The sequence below is a fragment of the Mauremys reevesii genome, linkage group 1 (genome assembly GCF_016161935.1).
Source record: "Mauremys reevesii isolate NIE-2019 linkage group 1, ASM1616193v1, whole genome shotgun sequence".
Lineage (NCBI taxonomy): Eukaryota > Metazoa > Chordata > Testudines > Geoemydidae > Mauremys > Mauremys reevesii.
Genome location: NC_052623.1, coordinates 18,376,362 through 18,403,646, shown reverse-complemented (window position 1 = coordinate 18,403,646; position 27,285 = coordinate 18,376,362). Strand labels below are relative to the sequence as shown.

Genomic DNA, 27,285 nt, shown 5'->3' with positions numbered 1-27,285 from the left:
GGGCCTGAGTGAAGGAAGATATCGGTGTCTTAAGGGCCTAACTGGCTCCTACTACTTCAGTTTACTGCCTGTTCTCCTCAAGTGGGTTCAGGGAAGCAGCAGGAAACAGGAAGCTCCCTGAGAAACTGGTGTTAATTGGTCCAGGCTCCTGGGGGTGCTAGAGAGGTACATAAGAGCCTCCTCCTCCTCTCTCTTCCTGCAGCTCCTGCTGCTTTCTGTTATTCCTTCTCACCTTTTCTCCTGCCTGCCTGTAATGTCTCTTCTGCCCTCCTTCCTCCAGCACTGCACTCCACCATCTCTGTGCATCTAGAGCAGAGAGAATACAGATGCACCAGCAGCAGACACAATTTTCTACACTCTGGGTCCTAGTGGTGCCTCACCACACACACACAGTCTGGCACCTGAGGCGGCCGCCTCAGTTTGCCTCATGGTAAGGCCAGCCCTAAAGTGTAGTTTAAGCAGTGAATTTGGCCATACATCCTTATGGGGGAGAAAATGCTTTACTAATTTGTGCCTTTGAGACACAGCCCTTCATTGGAGGGAAGTGCAGAGCCACACCCAACCAAGCAGGAGGTCTGGCAGGCATGGTGCCTGGAAGAAGCACTACATCTACCACTCTCCACACTCAGCCATCGCTGCAGACTGGCAAAGGATTATCCGGGACCACTGATCCTTCGCCTTCACTATATCTGGGGGGAGTCTAGTGCTGGGAGCAGTACAGTCACTGAGTAGCTGTTGTGTTCTCTGAGCAAAAGCAGTCATTGTCCCTACAACCTGTATTGGAAGCGGGTGGGGGGTTGCCTTGTGCCCTCTCACAGCCCATTGCAGATTCCAGGCATTGTCTTGCCCGGAATAGCTTATTTCTAAGTGCCAACCAGACACACAAGATATATGGGCTTTCACTAGGATGTTTAACACAAGTATACAAAATTTCAGCACTTACGTAAGACCTATTCCACATCATGATAAAAATATAAATATCAAATGGTTTCCAAAGCAAATGGCATCGTTTCAGACGTTAGCCTAACTTTCTGAACACCCACTGCAATTCTCTCATCGAGAAAATTACCACAACATATGGTATTTGCTCATCAGAACAGCTTAGCGGGGTGTACTCTCCATCACTCGGCATCTTTAAATAAAGAGTGGATGGAGGTATTTTAAAAAAGACAATCTCTGCACAACTACAAGTCATTGGGCTCAATGCAGGAGTCATTGGTTGAATCCTCTGGCCAGTGCAATGCAGGAGCCCAGACAAGATTATCATCATGGTCTAGTCTGACGTTAACATTTATGAATAAACTTTCAAATGAAATGTCTACCTAAGATAGTTCTTAAAGATGCCAGGGCACTTTTCCAGAAGTGTAAAGTCTTCTCCCCAGTGGCCTGGTCAATTTTCAACCAAAGTAACTACATTCTGTCTACCTAAATTCCTACTGCATTTTCAAATGGCTATATTATGAGATCTTAGGAAAAGAAGTAAATAATAACGTGCCCTGTTCATCAGTGGCTATGTTTCACCCCAGAAGTGGCTGCATTTCAGTGATGGTATCTTTGTGCATCATAGGTACATCACTTTTTGTTTGTACATTGCTCTGGGATCTGTTAGGATGAAATGTGGAGGAAAGCAAGCATGGTGTAATCTATTCAGCCCAGGGAGAGGAAGAATTTCTGAAGGAAAATAGGGATGGTTCAGCAAATATTAATTGAAGAGCAAGAGATCCAGGCATGTATGACCAAGCAGTGTTTATGCAGCTGGTACTCTGGCACTGTCTCTTCTTGGCACTTATCATTAAAATGTCTCAGTGTGGTTTCGTGATGGTGCTTCCTGTTCTGGTTAAGAATCACTGGCCCAGCTATTCTCTCATTTCACCTTAACAATTCCTTGTGCTTCCTTCACATTGGAGCGGTGGCAGCAGAGGTGGCAACAGAACGGTAGGTTGGATTTCAGATTCCTCTTGTATTGTTAAGAATAAGACTTACAATGTAGAGGATGGAGGAGGGAAGGTTAAGTACAGGTTTCTGGGCCCAATGTCCCTACTTAAGTCTGAGTTTGTGGGTAGACATCAGAGGCTTGAACCCCAGTTTACTTGCTGTTTGTTTTTCAGAATATCAAAAGCAGGAAGCCTGCAAGAGAGTTGGTGGCTCTGCAGGCCTGCAAGAGAATAAAGGAAACAGTTAAGGAAAATAAGGCCACTGCAGAGAAGCTAAATGATTCTAGTCTCCGTCTTCATTACAGAGAATGGTGGGAGGTACCTACCCTGGACCTCCTCTCTAAGAGTGAAATAAGATTTTGGTCAGAGCACCCATAGAAGGGGATGGGGAGAGAAAAGCCTGGAGACCAAAAAGGAAAGAAAAATGAGCAAGAGAAATGGGAAATGAGAAATGAAGCAGGGTCCGAATGAGGGCAAGAAAGCCAATAGAAGATGCAGCTAATGGATAATGATTAGGGGCTAGCATGAAGATGAAGGATTGTATCAGGCAATCCAATTTAAACTCTTCTATTTAAGGAAATAAACTCCCAAGCAAAAACAGTCTAAGATTAGAAACGGTTAGGATTTCTGCGATTGCAGACAGCAGCCTCTGATGCTGTACCGGGGTGGTTTGTTATCTTCCCAAAGAATGGAAGATTAAACAGAGGGTAAAAATGGGTGGTATTCTATGTTTTGATGGCAGAGGTAGATTTATATTTTATAGGCTTTAACCCTCCCACCCTTGTGTGAGTAAAACGCTCTGGTATTTCCTACAGCCCAGGCAGTTTTACTAGTGTGCTACTATGGCAGAAGTTGCATTTAATTTTTAGATCTCTCTGGAGAGGAATAGTGAGACTGTGTTTTCAGTCAGATGCAACTACTGTGCTGGTGAGAGTGCAAAGGGAAATGGAGAACAACAGTTTTTTTGAAAATTGACCCTAACCATATAGCAATAAAACCCAAATACGTAGCTCCTCTGCAAGTTAAGTGGGTTATTTACTATATTAACCTTTCCCTTTAGAGACTTGGCTTCATACCAGTGATACAGTATTAACAACTTCAGTGATTCACTTGTTGCTCATAGCCTAATCCCCAACAGACCAGCTGATTATCAAGAAAAACTTCCAGATCCAGAGTGAAATCTATTCATTAGGCCACCAGGGAGGTGTGCTGAGACCACTGCCTATCGTGCTGAACAGTACTGCCTCAGTGGGTATGTCTACACGGCAATAAAAAACCCATGCCACCGAGTCTCAGAGCTCGGGTCAACTGACTCATGCTAGTGGGGCTTGGACTGCAGGACTAAAACTTGCAATATAGATGTTTGGGCTCAGGCCAGAGCCTGAGCTGTAAGATCCTCCTCCATCACAGGGTTTGTAGCCATAGGCACCAACTTCCCCTCTGCCCAGTGGCTGCTCCGGCCCTCCCCACGGTAGGACCCCGCTCCCACCCCGCCTCTTCCCACCCCACCCTTACCCCACCCCCATTCCAGCCCTTCCCCAAAGTCTCCACCTCACTCTGCCTTTTCCAACCCCAGCCCTGCCCCCGTCCCACCCTTATTCCACCCCCGTCCCCCAAGTCTCCGCCCCGCCCTGCCTCTTCTCTGCCTCCTCCCTTGAGCATGCGGCATTCCTGCTCCTCCCCCTCCCTCCGGGAAAGTCCTAAGTGCCCCCAAACAGCTGTTAGGTGGCGGTGGGCTGGAAGCGCTGTGAGGGAGGGTGGGGGAGGAGCGGGGACATGGCACACTTCGGGGGGGAGGAGGGGGCAAGGAGGGGGGAGTTTGGCTGCCGATGGGTGCGGAGCACCCGCTAATTTTTCCCCATGAGTACTCCAGCCCCAGAGCACCCATGGAGTCGGCGCCTATGTTTGTAGCCCCACAGTCCAAGCCCTGCAAGCCCAACTCAGCTGAGTGGGCCAGCCATTGCTGTGCTGTGGGTCTTTTATTGCGGTGTAGACGGCCCCATCGTTTCCTTGTGCTGCTCTGGCTGTGTCCATCTCCTGTTCTATACTTTTCGGGGCCTGGACTGCCTCTGAGGGCACGTCTACACTTAAAACATTGCATTGGTGCAGCTGCACCGATGCTGCACTTTAGTGAAGACGCTCTATGCTGACGGGAGAGAGCTCTCCCATCGGTGTAGTCACTCCACCTCCTCAAGAGGCGGTAGCTGTGTCAGCGGGAGAAGGTCCCCCACCGACACAATGCTGTCTACATGGGGACTAGGTCGGTATAACTACATCGCTCAGGGGTGTGGATTTTTCACAAAAATCCTGAGCAACATAGTTATATCACTATAGGTCTGTAGTGTAGGCCGGACCTCAGTACGTGTCTCTGCGATGCCTAACGTGGTAGGTCACTTAGGAACTTTAGATGCTAGAGTAATAATAATGCTCAATAATCTGTCCAGGAGATTTCTGTTCTAGTTCCTATACTGCGCCCATGACTGTGATATCAATGTGGTGACAGCCCTAGTACTGCATGGGACACAAAACTGGACTAGGCAAGGCCCGGAAAAAAAATCAAACAGACTCTAAGGAGCAACGCTGCACGGGCAGCAGCATGGGCTAGCCGACTAGTCGATCTTGTCCAGCTTTCACTGCTGTGACGCTTTGATTCAGGAACCGCCCAGCAGTCAGGCTGAACTGGCAACCCCAGTTCCAAACAGAACAGAGGGGAACGGCTGCTGGGCCGAGGCAGAGGCGCTTGCACACAGCCCGTCAGCTAATGCTTCCCAATCAAAACAAAAAATCCCCAAACACAAACTCTTTCCCTCCCCCAGCACCACGAGAGGATGGGCAGCAATAATGATTGAGTGTTTTTCCAGGCGTACTCATGTTGCACTTGCATATGTAGCGTGACTCATTCACAACAAGAATTTCCATTTTGCTCTGGACTCCTGGCCGTCTGCTTGCATGGAAGTTCTCTAGCGTGCGTCTATGTATGGAGATTTATCACAGTCCTTCGGAGCACTAGGAGAACAACAAGGAGGCATTTGGGGTGAAGTAAGGCTGTCAAGTTCACCTGACAAGCATGGCACTTGTTACGAAATCTGCTGTACTGTTCCAGCTGTCAGCAGCTGTGCAGAGGCCTGTCAACGGTGGGCCACGAGTCACTGAACTGTTTACTTGGAGCTGCCAGCCACGTATGTCAGACAGAGTTCAAAAGAGAGGAGCATGGAATATGAATAAGGAAGAATACTGCCCAGCGGCAAGGAGAGAAGGGTTGGGAGTCAGGATTTAGCCATTTATCCCTTATAGCCTATCGCAATTCTGCCAGAGATTTGCTGTGGCACCTCAGGTTATTTTCCGTAGGTGCCAATTCTGTGGGTGCTCCGGGGCTGGAGCATCCACGGGAAAAAAAATAGGGGATGCTCAGCATCCACCAGCCGCAGCTGTTCAGCGGTGCCACCGATCAGCTAATTGGGAGCTGTTTGGCAGCTTGGGAAGGGCCTTGGGGGGAGGGAGAGAGCAGTGAGTGGTGGGAGGGTGGGGGCCTTGGGGAGAGGGCAGAGTGGGGGCGGGAAGAAGTGGAGCAAGGGAGGGGCCTGGGGGAAGGGGTGGAGTGAGGGCGGGGCCTCTGGGCAGAGCGGGGGTGGAGCACCCCTGGGGAAAAGTACAAGTCGGAGCCGATGTTTCTTTCTGACCCTCTGTGTGCATGTGTAAAATGAGTGTCATTATGAATGTGTATTACCATCATGCCTAGGAGCCTCAGTCATTGCTCAGGACCCCATGGCACCAGGTGCTGTGCAAACACAGACAGCTGACAATCTAAGGACAGCAGATATATACAGACAGTCTGATGGAGCGGGGGTACCATGGTCAGCATGACAGGCAGCGTCTCAGCACACCGGAAGCCTGTTGTCAAACTTCTGAAGGCATCCTGGAAAGGAGAGCTTTGAGGAGGGCTGCGAAGGAGGACACTGAGGTAGCTTTGCGGATGTTTAGGGGGAGCTCTTCCCAAGCATGAAGGGCAGCCAGGGAGAAAGCACGAAGATGCACGTTTGAGAATTTACCACGCGGGCAATGGAGACCGACGTCATAGGCCAATCGGACACAAGGGTTCACCTTCCAATACTGAACGACAGATAAAAGGCAGCACGGTCTAAACAGACAGGGCCACAAGAGACACTGGTTCTATTCCCAGCTCTGCCACAGCCCTGTATCACCCTGGGCAAGTCACTTCCCCTCTCTGTGCCTGTCTCCCCTCTGGAGCACCCACGGGGAAAAAACGGTGGGTGCTGAGCACCCACCGGCAGCCCCCCTATCACTGGATCTCCTTGGCCCCCCCAGTGCCTCCTGCCCCCGCAATGGGCCCCACCGATCAGCACCTCTCCCTCCCTCCCAGCACCTCCCACCTCCGAGTCGGGGGTGCTGGGGGGAGAAGGGAGAGGCGCAAGGGTGCAGCACACTCAGGGGAGGGGGGGGAACTGAGCGGGGAAGAGGCGGGGGCGGGAAGAGGTGGGGCAGGGGTGGAGCATTGGGGGAAGGGGTGGAGTGGGGGCGTGGCCTGGGCAGAGCCGGGGGAGTGCCCCGGCAGATTAGAAATTCAGTGCCTATGCCTCTGAATGTCTTGAGTGTACAGACAATAAGTCCTTCAGGGCAGAGACTGTCTCTTACTGTGCATGATACACCTAGCAGAATGTCAGCCTGTCTCAGGATCTCACAGCTACTGTCACAGCAATAATAAAGAGTTAGAGGATCTAAATGCAATTCAAGAAATGAAAATGTGCCAGACCATTGCAACAAATCCTTTCGTGTCCAATTTCCAGTGTTCACGTGGGGCTCAGATAGCCGCAGCAGATGGCCTGGAGAGGCTGCTTTTCCCCCCTCGCTCGCCAGGTGGCAGAAAGCCTTGGTAAGTCTGCCAGGCTGCTCACCCTCCCAAACTTAATCTCACCTGATCAATTCCTTGCTATTGCAGGAGCATGGGACATTGAAGGCACCTCAGTCCCTCCTGTTCTCTGCCTGTGACACAACAGTTTAGCCTCCGGAAGACAGAAATACTTTAGGTGAAGTAGAATCACTGGGCTCACTATAGGGGAAAGCTGGATGAAATGTAATGGTCTGTTTTACACAGGAGGTCAGACTGACCGAATGGTCCCCTCTGAAAAACAGAGTCCTAAGTCCCATATATCTTCCGCCTTCCAGGATCACCCTAGCTTTTGTCAAAAATCATTTTTCAGCCTTTGCGATGTTCTGCTCATCTGTAGGTGGATGGGGATTTGGGAACAGTAATGTACCTGACATAGTGAAGAGTGTCTAGGCATGCGTGACCCCTTCCCCTCCCAGCCATCTCAGCACTGTCTGTGGGGACAGCTGGCTCGCTCTGCTTGTAGGCCTTTCGCAGCCAGCACACCTTAATGCCAACTGGGAGTGTCCTGTGGAGCCGGAGCTGGGAATCTGTGAGGATTCTAGTATCACTAAGGGCCAGAGTCATTACTGAATGGAGCCTACAAAGTCTGATAGGAAGACTCAGAGTTTGAGGAGGGAAGAAAGAAAGAAGAGAGTCCAGTTCTGCACCTAGGAATACAATATAACATCAAAGGATCACCATGTAATGTGATTACAAGGGCCACTCCCACTTAGATTGCACAGAACCCAGTCTAAGCTGGGCCAGATGTTCACAGCAAAATTCAGAACCATGTGGGGCATTTGCCTGGTTTAGTGTTTTGTTACCAACTCAATAACTCAGCCAATGGGTGATATCTCTATGTTCACTAGGAAGCACCTTTCACATCAGCCTGCTCTAGTTTTAAGGAAAACTAGACTGATTTATAGTTTTATGTTGAAATCGTATGAAATTCACAGCCTTCCATAGTTTCACCATGACGGCAGGTGATGAAACTGCAGTTTTGACGAAGTTTCAGTTGGGGCTTTAGGGTTCATTTGAATCTTAAGATCGGCAGATGCTTCTCGGCATAGATCAGAACATCCACACATGAACTGTAGCCAAATTACAGACAAAAGCGTGCATCTGGATCCAGGTTTGGATCTGATTAGAGTTTAAATCTTAGCTCTGGTTCAAGTTTTAGTCCGAGTTTACAGCCCAAAGCTTTGAATTCCAGGAACATTCAGAACCAGGTTTTGTAGAGCTGGAAAGTTTAGAACTAGACCTGGAGTCAGGTCTCAGATTTTGATTCAAGGCCCTCTCAGGTTTAAAAATACACCCAGCGCAGAGGATACACCCAAAAGATAACGAGAGGCAGCCCGAATCAGCAGTAGGTGGCAGCCTCTGATATTGCCTGTGCTAGGCTCCTTGGGGAAGTGTCACTCTGTTGCACTGTCAATATGGTGGCAATTGAGGGAGTGGGAGTGGGGACTGGTCTCAGGCAACTACCAGTGTTTTTGACAGCGAGACCTGCTCTGAGCTGGGCCCGACCTCACAGCAGGAAAATCCAGGAGCCCTGTCTACATTAGAGCTCCTGCCACTGTTGCTAGCCCCAGCGAAGCTGCACTGGTGGAAGTTTCCACAGCATCTCTTTCAAGGATGTCCAGTACTGGAATGGCAGCGGTATTGTCTGCCAGGACCGAGGTGCACCGATGGAGCTGTGTATTGGGGGAAGCTTACAAGGCACCAGCTCCGCCAGACTTGGGTTCAGACAGCACCACGAATGCTCACACACAAACATTTAAATCAGAGAGATGGCAACAACCAGCAGATCAACAGGATATGGAGGCAAACTTCCAGAGGCAAACTGATCTAAGCCAAATTCATCTTAGTGGTAACTGTTGATCTAAGTTTAGTTACATCAGGGCTGAGTTTGGCCTACTGCACAGAGGTTGTTTCCTAGAAAAGATTTCTGAAAGGCAGAGGCTGCTGCTGCTGCGGGGGAGGTAGCCTTGTAGTTAAAGCAGTGGACAGGCCATCACAGAGGAAGGATGGCCTAGTGGTAAGGGGATTTGCTTAGGCCTTGGGCAGCCTGGGCTTGAGTCCCTGCTTTGCCGCAGATTTCTTGTATGACCTCAGCCAAGTCATTTTGTCTTTCTGCATCTCAGTTCCCTGTCTGTACAATGGGGGAAAAAAGCACTTCCCGACCCACAGCAATGTTGTAAGAATAAATACCTTTGTGTTTATGAGGCACTCACCTACTATGGTAATGGGGGCCATAGAAATAACCTAAGAGCCAGATCTGGGTTTGATTCCCGCCTTTGCCACAGACTCACACTGGGTGTGGCTACACAGTAACGGCTGACCCGTGCCAGCTGACTCAGGCTCGCAGGGCTTGGGCTGTTTTATTGCTGTGTAGATTTCTGGGTGCTAGGACCCTGCAAAGTGGGAAGGTCCCAGAGCTCAGGCTCCAGCCCAAGCCTGGAAATCTACACCACTGTGAAACAGCGCCGCAGCCCAAATCAGCTGGCCTGGGCCAGCCACGGGTTTTTCTTTGCTGTGTAGATGTACCTTCTGCACCCTTGGGTTAGTCACTGAATCTCGGTGTGCATCAGTTCCATCTGTACAACGGGGAGGAGGATAATACTTCACAGGGGTGTTGTGAGGGGAATTTGTTAATGTCCATGAGATGCTACAGTGATGCAGCCTTCACAGTGTAAGAAGTTAGCGGTATCTCCAGCTAGTCTTAACAAGCATTAATAATGCCAGTTTGGCAGCCTCAGTCCAGTTCCCAGGGGGTGGGTGTCTGTTACAAGACTCACTGGTTAGTTCCTGTGTTAGATATCTGAGTAGAGAGACCAGGAATTGAATGAGTTATGGAGACTGAACAACAACCCGCTCACCTGTAGAGGTGGCTTCTCCAGAAGAGAATCTAGATGAACCAGTAAGGCTGTCTAAGATAGGGGAAATTTACATGATGTGGGCCCAGAACATCCCTATGAGCCTTAGTCTTCAAGGCTGATATCTAGCACTTTCTGCACAAATTTTGGTTTTAAATGTCCCATTTGGGTCATTATATTCTGCAGACCAAGATCATTTTATAGATTCATTTGGGGAGGGGAATGGTCTTCACTTCCTGTCCTAAACTTATGCAGCACCATTGTGTGCTGTCAGCTGCTGCATCCCACCACAGAGGGTGGTCAGTGAATTCCTGCTTATGTGTTATGACAAGTGCATTGGTGTCCTTTGGGACAAAAGAATTGCTATGTCAATGTAAGTTACTATTATTTGATTAATAATATAACTCCTCTTAATTTACTAATCCTCTGACCTACTTTCGCCCACCACCATTGAACAACAGTGTTTTCATTTCAGGCATGATGGAGAAATTCATAAGGGAACAAAGAGAACTCTTTGGGATTCCATCCCATCTGCCTGTCTCGCCCGGACATAAGCACCAGGTAAACTGGATTCTCCCGCAGAAACAGTGTCCCTGGTCTGCTGGGAACCCGGTTGGAGTGGTTTTCATTCACTAGTTGTGCAAAACAAACCAGCTCCCCTTTTTTCAGCACAGACATGGATTGAATGTCAGTGGAAAATAATTCCTTTAATGAGAGTATAGCGATACATCAGCTGACGCTTTGCTTCAGTAAATCTCACGGTCACACAGGTCTAAATCTGCAGCGGTGACAGCATAAGCCTTTCTGTTTATAGGCCACAGAGACAGTAGGGACACAGAGAAAGGGTATTTCTACTTCCAGCCAAGGATCCCTGGACTTAAAAATGGGCAGTGGCATACAGGCAAGGAGTGTGATGAGTGCCTTTCAATCTTGGGCTATCCAGGGTGCATGTATCTGAGCATGCAATGTAATTGCTTAATCTTAACATTAACTCTTAAGGTATGTGTAATTACAGTCTTACATGGCACATGTTTAATTAGAAAGCTAGTTTGGCTCATTCAGGATAAAGTTTCAGCAGCAGTGGCTATAGGAGGTCAGACACCCAGAGTGGTTACATAACAGCTTAGTAAAAGGAGGCTCAAGGGCTGGCAACCGATAACAGAATAAGCCCGTTACTATCCCATTTGTCTGCAACACACACACACACGTACGTGTGACACCTCCTGGGATGAGATATACACTGTTTGTTTTGTTATCGCATAAGATCAGGATCTCCGTCAGGAATGTAATGAGAAACTATCCAGATGACATACTGGCATGTCCTGAGCAGGAGTTGAGGCCTGCTTCCGTAATGCACGCACACACACACACACACACTGTACACCCGGTTGACATAGGCAGACGGTTGACACAGGCACTCCCTGACAAAGGGGGCATGAGAAGACAGGCCAGCCTATGCCTCAAGGCCCCACTGCTATGGTTACACCTGCCCAATTTTTTTATTGTGAGCCATTTATCTGTCAGACTGAGCCTCTGTCCCCATTCATGGACTTGTCTGCAAACATGTCACCACGTTAATATGTTTGCCATTTGGAATTGTTCAATCCATGCTTTTTATGGGAGGGTTTCTGCCAGTTTATTACAGTTCACGTGGTCAGACTTGAAGCCTGGAGCAGAGCCAGAAGCAGAACCCACATCACCTCTGAATTCACCACGAAACCAGGCATCAAATTCTGGTTTGGGGCTCCAGGCCCCCAGCACGCCTGCAGCGTGCTTAAGCGCGTGCGTGGGGGCGGCAGGCGGGCGGCTCTCGGCGGGCGCAGGCATGCCTGCGGTGGCGGGGTGGTCCGCTGGGCTGGGTGGCTGGGGCAGGCATGCCTGCGGAGGTCACCCGGGGCGGGCGGGACAGCTGACTCTCTCCGCAGGCACGCCTGAGTGAGAGCCACGTCACCCGAGCCGACCGGCGCGCGCAGAGCGCGCCTGCCACCCACCCGTGGGGGGGGGCGGAAATCGCTAGAGCCGCCCTTGATAGGCAGTGGTACTCATCCATGCTCCACCCACAAACCAAGCCCCACCCACTTGAGATTCCACTCACAGGAGTGAGTGCAGATGTTCAAAATACGATCAGGCAGACTCTCTGGGCTCCAGAGGAGTGGCTCCCTGCAGTGGGATTTGAATACACCTGTGAGTTTTGCTCCTCAGCCTTAGCTTCTGCCCAGTGGAGGACAAATGCTGTCCTGGGCTCACCTCACCCTCAGTACAGCTCAGGTGCCTTTTTGGTCTCCTTGGGCATGGCTTTTTCTTGAACAAGGAAAGACAACAAATGGTGGAGTGGCAGAGGGGGAGAGGATGTATAATAATGGTGTGAACACTATGTGACCTGCACCGTGAGGGGAAGTTACTGTACAGTGGGGTAGTGGATGAAGGTGACACAATGGCTGACCAAATGAGAACACCCAAGCTCACATTTGAAAGACAATGGGACAAGCTGTTAGCGTCAAGAATCCGGTCGCCGATCTCCAACAGCTTGCAAGTGTTATTTGCCAAAACTAGGAGCTAAAATGCCCTTCTCAGGGGGAAAAGGACACACACACACACAAAACTGGGCCTTCCCCAAGCTAGTGAGTGAGAATCGTTATGGGAAAAGCTAGATAGGTGTAGTCTATTTGATTGTTTAAGATGTTTTCTCTGAAATGCTTTTGTTCTAAATAAGGACTTTGCCCTGAGGAGGCCATTTGGACACTGAACCCACTGTCATTGCCCGGAGGGGAGAAAATTGCAGGGGCTGGACATAAGTCGGACCTGCTGAGGTAAATCATGGTTGATACTCAGGGGACTGCAATTCAGAGCCCAGTCTGAGAGTGAGAGACAGGTGACAGCTTGGGCCCTGCGAGCTAGACTGGGTGTGCTGAGAGAGACCAGGATGGGTCAGAAGTGGTGTTTCCTAAGTACACCCGAATGAACTGTGATCCTCCCTCCCCTTTCTGACATGCTATGATGGGCAGTGACCTAGTTAGTAATGCTGACCTATAGCCATTGCGCATCTGAGCTAACGGCTTGCTGAGATGAATGGGGCAGTTCTATTGGCCCAGGCTGAATCAGTTACACTCAGCTCACATGTCTGAGGTTCTCTCAATAACCAGACCAGCTAGAGAGTTTTTTGCTTTTCCCTAAGCTAGAATACTGATCACTAACCAGACTCAATGAGGCCATCACTGTATCCGGTACAACCAATTCTACAAGGCAGATTCTGCTATCTGCTACACCCGTGTAACACCATTGACTTCAGCAGCGATGCACCAGGGTAACTGGAAGCAGATTCTTTTGGCCCAATGTTTCTTGCTTCCAAAACATTTTGCTTCTGAGGTACAGCCTTGATAATACTGGCAGACTGATTTCTAAGGCCATGAATTCCATGCCAATACCTACAACTGATGGGTTTGGTTTAAGCACAGTACTGTGTGTCTTCTAGCTCTGACACTGGGGCCAGATTCACAGCTGCTTCCTGGCTCTTTCGCATCAGCTGGGTCCCGTTCCCCACTCCCACGTTTAGCTCAAGCTCAGCCCCCCCCCATACTGCGTTGGTTCTATCAGCACTGCACTACCCCCACAGGAGCAGGGGGTGTTTGAGAGCAGACCAGGGCTGGAGCAGAGGCATATTGGGGTGGGCCAGGGGAGGACCAAGGCAAGAGGCGATGTGCCATGGCAGTCCTGCACTCTGGTGATTCTGCACCCCTGCAGCGACCCAGTGGGCTATTCCAAGAGGGATGCTGGGGGCTACATTGGTCCATGAACTGTAGAGTGGTGAATCGTCTCCCCTCATAAGAGTATAAGAACATAAGAACAGCCATACTGGGTCAAACCAAAGGTCCATCTAGCCCAGTATCCTGTCTACCGACAGTGGCCAATGCCAGGTGCCCCAGAGGGAGTGAACCTAACAGGTAATGATCAAGTGATTTCTCTCCTGCCATCCATCTCCACCTTATGCCATCCATCTCCACCCTCCACCCTCTGTCCCTGCACTAGCCCAGGGATGAGTCTGTCCACGTGTCTCTTACATTTATTACATAGAAGCCACAAGAGCAGAAATCCAGTGCTGATGTGAATCACAAATACCTCTTTAATGTAAAATGTAGCACTTGCCTTCTCTTTTGGAGCTACCATCTCCCTGATAAACAATCATGCTGATGCTTCCTAGAGAAGAAACCCCAGCTGTTGAGATATTGCTCCTCAGGAACACTGGGCTGCTGATAAATTGTACCAGGGAATAATACATGGGTTAAGACTGCATGCTTTAATTCCTCGGGTGCCCTATTCATCTCGGAGAAGCATCATCTGGCTAATAGGGGAGAAGGTACGTGCACCCAGAGACTCACAAATAACGTTATTTTGGTGCTTAGTAAATCACCCAATGACAAGATCCACTAAATCACAAGGGAGACCAATTGCTCTGTACTGTGTCCGTTTAGAACCAAAGTGTCCTCTGTAGATTATCCCCATACAGGGAACTAGAAACTCCCCATGTGTGGGACCTGATCTTGTTCCGACTGAAGTCAGTGGGAGTTTTGCTATTGACCTCAATAAGAGCAGGATCAAGCCTCTCACCCACCCATACACACAGGGACTCCCAGGACTGGAGTCCAAGAGTATGTCTACACTGCAATTAGACACCCACAGCTGGCCAGTGCCAGCTGACTCAGGCTCATGGGGCTCAGGCTAAGGGGTTGTTTCATTGCAGTGTAGACATTCGGGCCCGGGCTGCAGCCCCCCAGGGTTCTAGAGCCCTGGCATCAGTCTGAGCCTGAATGTCTACACCATGAGCCCAAATCACCTGGCCAGCCCCAGGTGTCTGATTGCACTGTAGACATGCCCTCAGTTACACCACGGCTCTTTAAGTCCGATCTGATCATACGAGGGGGCTTTAAAGGGGATGTAAATGGCCCCTAGGAATAACTCCGATGCAGATGGCCTCCCTGTCTGGTTCAGACCTGCCGTAAGGGCTTCATAATACCCCGGCTCAAAGCCTCTCGCATAAGAAGATTGGGGCATGTCTGGAATGCAAGGCACCTGGGTATTGGCCATAGCCCAGTGCCCGTGAGGAGCAGAGCTGAAGTTAGAGATGCCCAATGGCTGCTCTAATTTACACTGGGTGGGGCTGGCAGGCCGGGCTCCTTCCTGGCCCCCGAATATGGAACGGTGGCTTAGATCCCCTCCCCACAGCACAGGAATGGAGTAACTGAGAATCAGGCCCATAATTTCTTCCATTGTGGGGCAGTTCCCCTTACCCCTCCCCCCGCCTAGCCTGGCCCCTGCAGAAATGGCCAGACGGTCAGCCCCCCTCAAACGGTCAGATCTCCATTGCTTCACCGGGCTTTCAGCCGATCCATGGAGACAGAGCATAAGGGCTCAATCCTGCAGGCCTTGGTCTTTACTCAGGGGAACATCTATTGAAATCAATGGCTTAGGACCAAGCGGAGATCTGAGGCTCTGGCTCACAGCAGGGACTACAGGTTTGCACGGGGTGCAACCGTATCCTCACTGGGTCTGGTAGTACTAGCCAGCATTGCATGCTCACTGCACCCATTGCTGCTAGCTACCAGGCCCGGTTCAGTGCTCTGAGGGCTCCTTGTCACCATATTATTAAAATCCCACCCTCAGCGTAAACACCATCTGGCATAAGGCAGCTCAGCTACAGAGACAGTAACATTCCCAGCAGAGCTTTTGCCTGCAGTAGATAATCCCTTGCCAACACATAATGAAAAGAAGGCCCAACCGACCTCCCCCGTGTCCCTTTCCGAAGGGAAACGCCTGAGGCTGGGGGAGGACTTTATCCCCATTGCTCACAGCCACCTCAGTGTTTTTGTACAACGTTGTGCTGTAAAGCCCTGGGGCAGATGGGACTTTCAGCAAAGACACCATGGGGCAGAAATTCCTTTGCCTTTATTTAAGCATAGCTTCTTCCAGCTGCCAGCCCCCTAAAACATTGCTCCAGGGAGTGAGCTTTATACCACTGAGAATCTCCACACATATTCACCCCTTACTATTCAGCCGCCAGCGGGACTGCTCCAGTGTGGTTATTTATAGGGATCCATAAACTCACATAGGAGACAGAAAGTAGTCCAGAAAGAGCTGACTAGATAGAAGAGATGGTCTTGTGGTTAAGGTACTGGATATCACCCTTCAGTTCCAGTCTCCACTAGACTCAGGTGACCTTGGGCAAGTTACTTAATCTCCAACTGTAAAATGGGATGATATGCCTCCTGTTGTCATGGAATACCAGGTTAGAAGGGACCTCAGGATGTCATCTAGTCCCCTGCTCAAGGCAGGACCATTCCCAAACAGATGTTTGGCCTAGATTCTTAAGTGGCCCCCTCAAGGATAGAACTCACAACCCTGGATTTAGCAGGCCAATGCTCAAGCCACTGAGCTATCTCTCCCCCTGTCATTAGTGTTCAAATTGTAAACTCTTCAGGCCAGGGACTGTCTATTACTGTGTGTTTACATAGGACCTAGCACAGCAAAGCCTAGATCTTGATAACATAAATAAAGACCATAAGCCTGCTCTGAAGAACTGCCAGCCTAAAAGTACAGTGTGACCTCCGCCACTCAGTAAATGTGTGCGTCTAATGGTTATAGTAGGGGCCCAGGAGGTAGGACCCTCAGCTCAGCCTCTGATTCTGTGTAACAAGCCACTATACCACTCTGTACCTCAGTTTTCCCCTCTGTAAAGTGGGGATAACACCACCCAGCTATCTCCCAGGGGTGTGATGATGCCGAGTGAACATGAGATGTGCGGAGGAAGGGTGCTATGCTGCACGAGTGCCGAGTGCTGTTGACCCAAGAGAGTGATGTCTAATCCTTGTCCATAAAACCTACTAAGCTTCTGGGCCATTCAGGAAATGCATTTTGCCAGTGTATTCAGCCATTTACCAAGTAGACCCCAGGCCGCTTGGAATGGACACATCTCTGGAGCTCATTCTAAACACAAGCCTGCTCCAGCAGCTCTGAAAGGATAAGCGTGGCTGCATATGTTCATACCAGATGGACTCGTTTACTTTAACTCAGGAACTCCCAAACTGAGCCCAACTGAGACCTGCATTTAGCATCTTACCAAGAACCAGAAGGTTGCACTGCACTGGCATGAAATGGGAGCAGATTGCAGCTGCCCTCCTCTTCAACGCAGAGGACCTGAGTCCGACACCCACGTCCTGCGTGGAGTGGGTACCAAACCCTGCCAGGTCAGAATGGGAGCAAGTCTACGCTTGCTTTGCATAGGTGTAAGTAGCTGTGTGACTTCTGCAATCTTGGCCAACACCAAGGACCTCTGGAGCTAACAATACGAGTCTCTCCACCTTGAGTAAGGATCATGGGGAGGCTGTAACAGACTCAGCCTCTGTGGACTGGGCACAGGAGGGGATGCCTAATCCATGCTAGCCAATGAGTTAGTGCAACCTAGGGTACAAATAAGTCAAGAATCAGGTCCCTGGTATCCAGCCCAGAGAACTCCCTCTACCTTTGTACAGGCTGCTTAAGTATCTTCCCTTGGGCCACTCCCTCTTCCTTCAAGTCCCTCTCAGACTTTGTCCAAGAGGCCTAGGAACAATCTTTCTACCCTCAAATAGAAAGGCAAACAGCCCTAGCCAGCCACCGGCCAGCTCCTAGCCCCTCTCCCTGACTTGCCATTAACTGCCATCCCCAGCTCTTCATCTGCGCATTGTCAATTTGAAGTGGAGCCTTTTGGGGCCTGGGTCCCTATGTTCACACTTACCCGTGAAGCCCCCACACCCTGTTGGTGTTATGTGATTGAATAAGCAGGAGCGTGGCATTGCCTTATATCGTGTGTGCATCCACGTGCCCTCCAGGGGCTGACTCAAAGAGCATGGGGGACTTTCCCATTCCTTCAGGGCTGGCAGCTCTCCTTTAACTCATGGGGGAGAGGACTGTTTGGGGAGGCCATGGAGCAAGATTCTTGCCCTATTTCCCTAGATGTAATGGCCACTGAAATCCCCCACTTTCCTGTTCTCGGCAGCATACGGGTTCGTGCCAGCATGCTGGGACCTGTCTATAGCCTGTGTGCTGGCCTGCTTTTTGACCTAGATTAGCGTCCCTTCCTTTTGGCGACTCTGTTTATTTATTTGTCATAATTAAAGAGCATTCACAGGAGAAACAGCCTGCTGCCGCCACACAGCAGCTCCCCTCCTCCTGTGCAAGCTCTGCATTACCTTTAACAGGGCAGAACCCACCAGAGCAGGAAGAGAGTCCTTGCCTCCCAGGAGAAGACTCAGCCTGCTCCGACAGGGGCATCTGGAGAGCTGTATCCAGGGTACCATGGAGCACATCAGCCCTCCACTACCCCCAAGAGAGGAAACTCCTTGCCCGGAGATGGCCTAGCCCACCAGGCAGCCAGCTCGAACCCACCTAAGGCATGCTGCCCTGTGGTTTTGTGAGCAAAGCACAGGGTTAGAGCCTTTCATTATACAGGAATCTGACTGAGTACAGGTGAGACCCAGCCAGCAGACATTACCTCAGCATATAAACCATCCATTAGTGCACCAGGACAGGGACCCACACAGCTCCATTGTGAAGTGCTAACTTGGACCTGAATGTGGATCCAAACTGTCCCGCGGGGAGAGGGGGATGCGTTACAGAAAACAGCTAACCATTCTGAGCCAGATCTCCTTGGTTAAGTCCCCCTTGCCCTGCTCCGAGTCCAGCATCACAAGCAAAGGGCTTAAAGCAGCTTTAAACAGGTAGTGAAAGATTCCCCACCTCAGCTTGTGAAAAGCTGCTCCCCTCCTCTGACATAGGGGACGTCAGGGCTGGCAGGAGGCATCGTGGGGCGGGAGGGGTTGGAACAAGTGAGGCAGAGAGCAATGTGTTACAGTGACCATGGGAGTAGGCTCCCAAAGACCATTCCAGCAGACGTAGAACTTAGAGCAGCCTTGTGGCTACTCTAACTTATGCTGCAAGAGGCAAGGGCCTGATTCAGCCCCAGGATTAGAAAAAAAAAAAAAGCAGAAACTTGAGCTCTTAGGCCCCGGAGCCTGAACCTTTTAAGGATCTAACTTCTACTGAATCAATGGAAGTTAGGAGCCTAAAAACCTTTGAGAATCTGGACCTTAGAGCTTTGTGCTTGGCTCTGTTGCAGATCCAGCCCCGCACTTTTACAGCTTGTAGCAAGACAGTCGTTTGATCAAGTCACTGCTGTTTGGACTTTAAAGATGAAACTGAATGTTTCCATTAATTGTCACTTAACTGCCAGGTCTTAGGGCCCAAGGAAGTACTGGGCCATTGGGCAACACATGCAATAGAACAGGAGTACTTGTGTCACCTTAGAGACTAACAAATTTATTTGAGCATAAGCTTTCGTGGGCTACAGCTCACTTCTTCGGATGCATAGAATGGAGCATATATTGAGGAGATCTATATACACATACAGAGAGCATGAAAAGGTGGGAATTGCCCTACCAACTCTAAGAGGCCAATTAAGTAAGGAAAAAAGAAAAAGAAAAAAAAATAACTTTTTAAGTGATAATCAAGATAGCCCAGTACAGACAGTTTGATAAGAAGTGTGAGAATACTTACAAGGGGGGATAGATTCAATGTTTATAATGGCTCAGCCATTCCCAGTCCCTATTTAAACCTAAGGTGATTGTATCTAGTTTGCATATCAATTCCTGTTCTTTTAGCGGATACAGACTAACACGGCTGCTACTCTGAAACCTGTCACACGCAATAGAGTAGATGCAAGGGATCCTGGGAGGTGGCCAGAGTGCAGCATCCTCCCACCACTGGTCCTGAACTGGAATGGTTTGCCACTCAGCCATCACAGTAAAGGTCAGCAGCCATGCCAAAGTAAATGCTGAGATGGCTCCACTTGCAAGGCAGGGCTAATGCTAATAATGCTGAGCACTTTGCATGTTCAAGGCATATTAACATTACATCCTCACAACACCTCCGTGAGGCAGGTAATGGTATTACCATCCCCATGCTACGGATGGGGAAATACAGGCAAAACATATTAAGTGACTTGCCCAAGGCTAACCAAGCCAGTGGTCAAGCTGGAGAGAGAATCGAAGTGTTCATGGAGCCCAGTCCCATGTTCAGTCTTCTAGACCATGCCCCATCTCTGGGCAGCCAGAGTGCTGCTTATTACACTACTTGTGACTGTTTCACTGTTACTTTGCCCTCCCTGACCCCTTGTTTGCTGGATCCACCAGTTGTTTTCATTATATGCATCAACTGGAAGCTCTCTGGTGCAGCGACTGTCTTTTCATTACACTGGTACAGCACCCAGCACGATGCACCGCTGACCCCCAACCGAGGTCTCTAATCTCAGAGAGGACCAAGGTTTTTCAGGAGATCCTTCCTGCAGTTCCCAATGTCATCTGTACATGGGACTTTGGGTACAGTGTCTGGGGCAGCTACCTCTGGCTCGGGAGATAGAGGAACCAGCAACTTGCTGAAGCAGCGTCCTTCTGGCAACAGTCTGCCCAGTACCGGCTTGTCCATGTCCTCCCCGCTCCATTCATTCTGCAGAAAGCTTCCTGCCTAGTCAGCACTGGAGGCAGTGATGGGACCTGGGTGCCATCAGGCTTCATTACACAGACTGGAGCAGAGAGGCAGACTAGTGTCTGGAGGGCGGACTGAGCCAAGTATTGACTGGGCCTTCTCCATAGGTCCCACAGGCTGATCTTGCTTGTCTACACACTACCCTCAGCCCTGGAGCATGATTTCACAGGGCATAACCAGAGAGCTTCAACGAGCCTAAGAGAGGGGATTGAACCACAAAGCGTGGAACTGGATTCCAACATCCCCAAAGCTGGGATCTGGGCTTTTGGGTTGGGCTTGTACCCAAGAAAGCCCCTCTGCTGGAGAGCAAGGGGATTTTACTAAAATCCACACACACACATCCCCTAAAAGCCAAGCAGATTCAGCACTTTGGGAGGGCCAGAACTCTGCATTCACCCTGAAAATTAGTTGATGCTCACCACCTACTGGCATCAGAGTGTTACTGCTGGTCAAACAATTATAGCAATTCTGGATGGAGACCCCTAGGAGGACACCTTTACTAAAGGAATCATTTAAAGGTATAAATTAGAGATAGAAAAGATCTGTGAAATCACCTAGTTCATCTCACTGCCAGGGCAAGACAGATTCCTAGAGGGAATTTTCTAATTTATCCTAGTCTAATTTTAAAAGCTTCAATCAATCCAGCTCTGACGTCTTTGGAGACTATCCGACACTCCCAGATCTCAGTGTTAGGGAGCTATTCCCAACATGCATCCTTCTCTTCATTTCAGTCCATTACTCTAGCTGTAGCCCTCTGAACCATCCTAAATAGTCCCTCTCTCTCCTTGGTGTTTAAAGCCTGCACACACCCTTGAAGATGGTGATAATGTTCCATTCGAAGTGCAGGAGTTCTAGCCAAGGTACTAATATGGCTCCCATGATCACAGTATCTGAGCCCTTCATAGTCTAATGTATTGTCCTCACCACACCCCTGTGAGGTTGGGAAGTGCTATTATGCCCTTGCCCCCATGGGGACCTGAGGCCCAGAGAGAGACTCCAGAAATACGTCTACACTGCAGTAAAAGACTCGCAGCACAGAGTCTCAGAGGCCAGGTCAGCTGACTCAGGCCCACAGGGCTCAGGCTGCAAGGTGAAAAATACCCATGTAGATGTTAAGGCTTGGGCTGGAGCCTGGGCTCAGGAACTCACCCTCCTTGGGAGGTCTTAGAACCTGGTCGCCAGCCTGAGCCTGAACTGTCCACATGGCAATTTTATAGCCCTGCAGCCTAAGCCCCAGGAGCCTGAGTCATTGGACCCAGGCCGACTGTGGTGTAGACATACCCTAGGAGGAGTGCACTAACCCCTGGGCCATCCTCCCCTTCCCTCTCATTAAAATTCATTAAAACGAACCCCTGGACTAGTACTGTAACGGTGTCAGATGCACTTGCTTACTCAGTAAACTTGCTTCCGGTGTCACAGCTGAGACCCTCAGAAACACACTTTTGTTTTAAACACTCTGCCCCCGTTAGCGTCGCAGAGCCAGTGCAGCTGTGGAATAGTTTTACATGCCAGAGCTGCATGTGGTGGAGACGGGAATACCCTCCGATTTGAAGACAATGGGGTTGCCAGTGGACAAATTGGTCAGAAAGGGCCCTGTAGTCTGTAGACCTTTCATTGCTCATGGCAATGTACAAACAAGGAAGCTCCCCTGATTCTCCGACCACGGCATGTTTGCGGGGCCAATGTCTTTTCCAATGTGCTCATGGCACACGCAATGGAAAGAACAGACATGGAGCCTGCTGGCAGAGAGATTGCACTCAGAGTTCCCGTGGAAAGAAGGCGCCTGCACTTTGGATGTGTTGGTTAAAGGGGCAATCAGGGCTGCTGCAGGGAGCAGGCAGAGCTCTCCCCGCTCCTCTCCAGCCAAAGTAATTGGGGGGTGAGGGACACCCAGCAGCTCAGGGCTCCTCTGTTCCCCCCTCCCCTTCTGTGAGTAACAAGGCTCCTCTGCTCCTCCCCCTACAACACCTGGCTTGCAAAGAGGGAGAGGGGACCCCACTGCAGCCTCCCTCCCCCAAACCTGGGAGATGGGGTGAAGAAGTCCAGCAGCTCCAGCCAGGAGGAGCAGAGGGGAGGGAGGAGGCAGAATTAATTGCTGGCCTGGAGGACAGGAACTGTGAAGTGGGAGACAACCTCCCCCCCGCCCGCCCCCATTTTCATTCAGCCCACTAAGCAGTGCTGTCACCAGTACCCTGGCTATGTGCCGCTAGCAACTGGACCCGTCTGGTGCAAAGGAAATCAGAGTGATCAATGACGTGTCTCTCCTTATGTTGCACAGACGTTGCAGGACTGACATTGTGGGGGAATAGGCACCCCAGAAATCTGGCCCACTGAATGGTGAAGACTGCAGCAAATTCAACAGGTCCCTCCTTGCGGAGGCTGGGCCGTGGGGAGACACTGGGGCTGCAGCCTCATCCGGATGCTGCAAGACAGGGATGTTTCATCTGCCATTCTCATGGCTGAAGTTCGCCTTCTCTAAGGAACACCGGGACCAAAGGGAATCCCTGGGCTCTTATCTGTCATGCAGCATCCCAGTGGGAATGTATTTGACTGTCTGGTCCTTAGCATCTGACAGGTCTGGGAAGTGCTGTACTGTTAGCCTGGCAAAGAGCTTTAAAAATGCCATTGTTCGTTACTGTTCTGGGGTGCATCACTCACCACTTGTCTGGTGCCTTCTCCTGGTCATGCTGGGGATTAGCTCTCAAACTCAACGTCCCTTCCTGTGGTCGAACGGCATCACACAGTCTCTCTCTTAGGTCTGTTAGCTCCTCTTTCATCTAGGAACCGCGGCGTTCTCTTTGTGACAGCCCTCTGGCTAGGTCACTTAGCTTTTCCCCCCTTCCGGGGTATTCCCCCAAAGTCTTCTGCACAGACGGTCTCAGGCAGTCTTCTCCAGCATTGCACTGAGGGTGCCACTTCCCCCGTGGCCAGTAGGGCAACCCGGGCCTGCCTATTCTGGGTTCCAGTCCAGGGACTCTCAGCCCAGCAGTTCTGGGCTTTACTCTCCCTCAGCCCTCACTGCTCCTTCCCACCTTTCTCTGGGGGTACCAGCTCCAAACCCTCCCCCGCTTCCCAGGGAGTGACTGTGGCCCCCATCTATTGCCAGCTTCCTGGCTTCATAGGCCCTGCCTCTTCCACCTCAGCTGGGTGCCATCAGCAATTATGTCCCAGCCCTCCCTGGCTTCTTCTCCCGGTGCAGCTTGGGCTGTTAATAGGCCTTCCTGGCCACCTAACTTTCCTGTGGGGGGGTGGACACCCCATCACAGATACCATGTTTTAAATTAGAGGTTCCAGTTAGACAAGTGCTGAATGTACAGGCATGATCCAGTGGTCTGTCTACTTCAGGTGGTCTTGGTTCTGTCAATCTTGGCCCATCACCATAGGCAGCGCGAGAGTCTTCCGTTTGGGGAGGCTTACACACGAGTGCTGGAAGCTCCCTAGAAGTGGGGGGGCCACCGGTGCCCAGACTGTGGCCCTGCCCCGCTGAGGCCCCACCCATTCCCACCCCCGTCCCCTGAAATCCCCCCACCTGCTCCTCTCCACCTCCTTCCCCAAGGACCACCCACCTACCCCTCTCCTCCTCTTCTCCCAACTCCCCCCCCACCCACAACTCGCTCATTCCTCTCCACCTCTTCCCCCAAGACCCCCCCAACCTCTCGCTCCTCTCCACCTGTTCGCCTGAGGCTCCCCCCACCTCCCCCCGTCCGCCAGCCACTCTGCAGCGGAGAGGAGCGAGTGGCAGGCAGGCGGGGGGGGGGAGCCTCAGAGGAAGAGGTCAAGCAGGGCTAGGGGCCAGGCACCGCTGGCCCCCCACTTCTAGGGAGCTTTGCTTCCAGCACTCCAAAGACAGTGGGCCGGTACGCCTCCAAAGGGAGGTGACCTGTGCCACATCCGCAGCATTTGCCCACCTGCATGCCCAGCCTTTTTGGGGGAGGCTCTATGTGCTGCCCGTGCCCATCACTGTGGTCTCCGAGTACCCCTCCCCCCCAAATATGAAGAAATGTAAGATACAGGGGCATCCTCAAAGCCAAGGGCCCCAGTGCATCCACCTTTTTGTCCCACAACTCTAAAAAATGTTGTGGCACCTTCTCTGCAACCTTCCAACATTCCCCAGAGGTGGAACTAGAGGGCGTGGGCCTTTTGGAGTCACAAAGTCAGGATGGAGGCGAGAGAGGGACCTAAAAATGGGTCAGAGAAGCTGCCTGAAAATGCTCACCTGACATATACATTTGAACCTTTGATGTTCACCCAGTGGTCATAGAATCATAGAATCTCAGGGTTGGAAGAGACCTCAGGAGGTCATCTAGTCCCACCCCCTGCTCAAAGCAGGATCAACACCAACTAAATCATCCCAGTCCATGATGGAGTACTGCAACAGCTGCCATACTGGCCAACATACCAGGGACTCCCTGACTTAAAAGCATGAGCTGCCACAGCTTGAGCTAAAACCACCAAGACCTCCCCAGCTGGGACCAGAGCCATTCTAAGAGTGGGTGAGCAGGGCAGATGCCCTGGGCACCAGCTTTGCGGGGGAGGGATGTGCCAAACTGCTGGGCCACAGAGCTTTCATGCCCACCCGCCCCCAGGCTGCTGGGGCTAGGGGCATCAAAAACATTTTACACCCTGGCTGGCAAAACGGCGAGGGGCCCATTCCTGTCTGGGGCTGTAACAGACTCAGAACCCCTGTGGATCAGGCGCAAGTACATAAAAGGTTGTTACAAGGAGAAGGAAGAAAAAAAATTCTTCTTAACCTCTGAGAATAGGACAAGATGCAATGGGCTTAATTTGCAGCAAGGACAGTTTAGGTTGGACAGTAGGAAAAACTTCCTAACTGTCAGGGTGGTTAAGCACTGGAATACATTGCTTAGGGATGTTGTGGAGTCTCCATCATTGGAGATTTTTAAGAGCAGGTTAGACAAACCCCTATCGGGGATAGTCTAGCTAATACTTAGTCCTGCCATGAGTGCAGGGGACTGGACTAGATGACCTCTTGAGGTCCCTCCCAGTCCTACAATTCTATGATGCACATTCACCAGTGGGTTACAGAGGAGGAATTGCCTCTGTAGTAGCACACGAGTTTCACACCCTGCCACAGGCAGATCTCCCACCAAGGCACTACAAGAGGCTCAACTTGGCCTGGCTGATGAGATTTCACAAGATCGTAGTCTCAGGCAGCATTGCCACAGGCTTGGAAAAAAATGCTCTGGAGAAGAACAGGGGTTATTACTGGGGGCAGGCGTCATTATTGGGAGCAGAGTGAGCAGTGAAGTCACTTGGCTTGCTCACCATGCTTGAGTACAGCCCAAATTCACTCATTAGATCTACATCATTCACTCTCTTCCAGCTACCGAACCTTACCTGGCCAGCCTCCTTGTCTACTATTTGTATATGCATCTACTTCCAGACTCTGGCTCTGGTACAGCCCTTGTCATAAGTCTCACTGATGGTTATGGGTTGCATCAGCCTAGGAGGTTTTCCTACAAGCAGTGATCCGTCAGGGCTATCAATCAATGATGTAAGCCAGCTCAGTAATCAAAGGCAGGGTCGTCTGTATCCCAGAGCTGAAGAACTGCATTGACTCTAGGGATACAAGGCCAAAGCCCACTTTAGCTACAAGGGAAAGCAGCAAGAAAATCAAAGATAAGCCATCCCTCCAAACTGGGGTCCCTGACTTGGCCTTATGCCGCCTGTTAACAGGGGCTGCAAGTCTCCTTCCTTCACAGCAGCCTGCCTCTGGACTGACTTCCATCAGCTAACTCTTACTTTAGACCCTGGAGCGGATCCCCTGCCTGCCCTGCTCAAAGGACAGCCCCTGTCCCTATCACAGAGATTGGTAGAGCCCGACAGCATTTCTTCAAACCAGCAAAACACACCAAGCCTTTCATACCAGGGACATCTTTAGAGGTGGGAAGGGCGTTCACTCTCCATGGCCAGCCAGTCCTTAGGCTCTCTGCTAAGAACGCTGCCTAGAGTGCCTGTTAAGACCAATAACAATGGAAGTTTAGTGTCGTGGACACCTGGCTATTGGGAATGGGATTGAGGTCACAATAGCGGACAAAATGACCCCAAAAGTAGGGGTCACCAAATGAAATTAATAGGCAGCAGGTTTAAAACAAACAAAAGGAAGTATTTTTTCATAGTATGCAGAGTCAACCTGTGGAACTCCTTGCCAGAGGATGTTGTGAAGGCCAAGACTATAACAGTGTTCAAAAAAGAACTAGATAAGTTCATGGAGGACAGGTCAATCAATGGCTATTATCCAGGATAGGCAGGGAGGGTGTCCCTAGCCTCTGTTTGCCAGAAGCTGGGAATGGGTGACAGGGGATGGATCACTTGATGATTACCTGTTCTCTTCATTCCCTTGGGGGCACCTGGCATTGGCCACTGTCGGAAGACAGGATACTGGGCTGGATGGACCTTTGGTCTGATCCAGTATGGATGTTCTTATGTTCTAATGACCTGTTTGGAGTGAAAGGCCTGGCTTGGTATTCATCTTCCCCTGAACCAGCCAGCCCCTAACCTCAGCTTTATTTATTTAGGATAAACCTGGAACCAGCCTCATTCATCTGCTGCAAGCAAAGCACATTTCATCTGATGCTCACATGGCTGAAGTTTGCCTTTCCTCAGAGGCCAGAGTCCCTGGGCATGAACGACCTCTCTCGACTCTCATCTGTCACTCAGAATCCCCCGGGGAAATGCCCCGCTGCTCGCTCCTTAGCATCTGACAGTACTGCGCAGCTCTGTGCTGGTCTCCGGCAGCAGACACGTGGACCAGAAAAAAACCCTCACAACACGGCCATCGTGCAGAATGGCTGCCGAGTGACTGCTAAGGAGTCTGTGCACAGGTAGAGGATAAGAGTTCTACCATAGCTGCTAACTGCAGGAGTTTATCCTTCAGCTCATGGGCTAGAGGCTGAAGCCCACATTTTCAAACATGACCCCTGATATTGTGTGGCCTACTTGAGACACCTTAAAAGGGGATTGATTTTCAGACAGTGCCGCGCACCCACCCACC

The 27,285-nt window shown here is 50.6% G+C and overlaps 1 long non-coding RNA gene across 1 annotated transcript; it reads left to right on the top strand.

Annotated features, from left to right (window-relative positions):
- Nucleotides 1-6,737: 6,737 nt before the first annotated feature.
- LOC120397437 lies at nucleotides 6,738-27,047 on the top strand. Its single transcript, XR_005593801.1, has 4 exons — nucleotides 6,738-6,825; nucleotides 10,174-10,259; nucleotides 12,412-12,508; nucleotides 26,810-27,047. It is a non-coding gene; the product is annotated as an uncharacterized LOC120397437 (long non-coding RNA).
- Nucleotides 27,048-27,285: the final 238 nt, after the last annotated feature.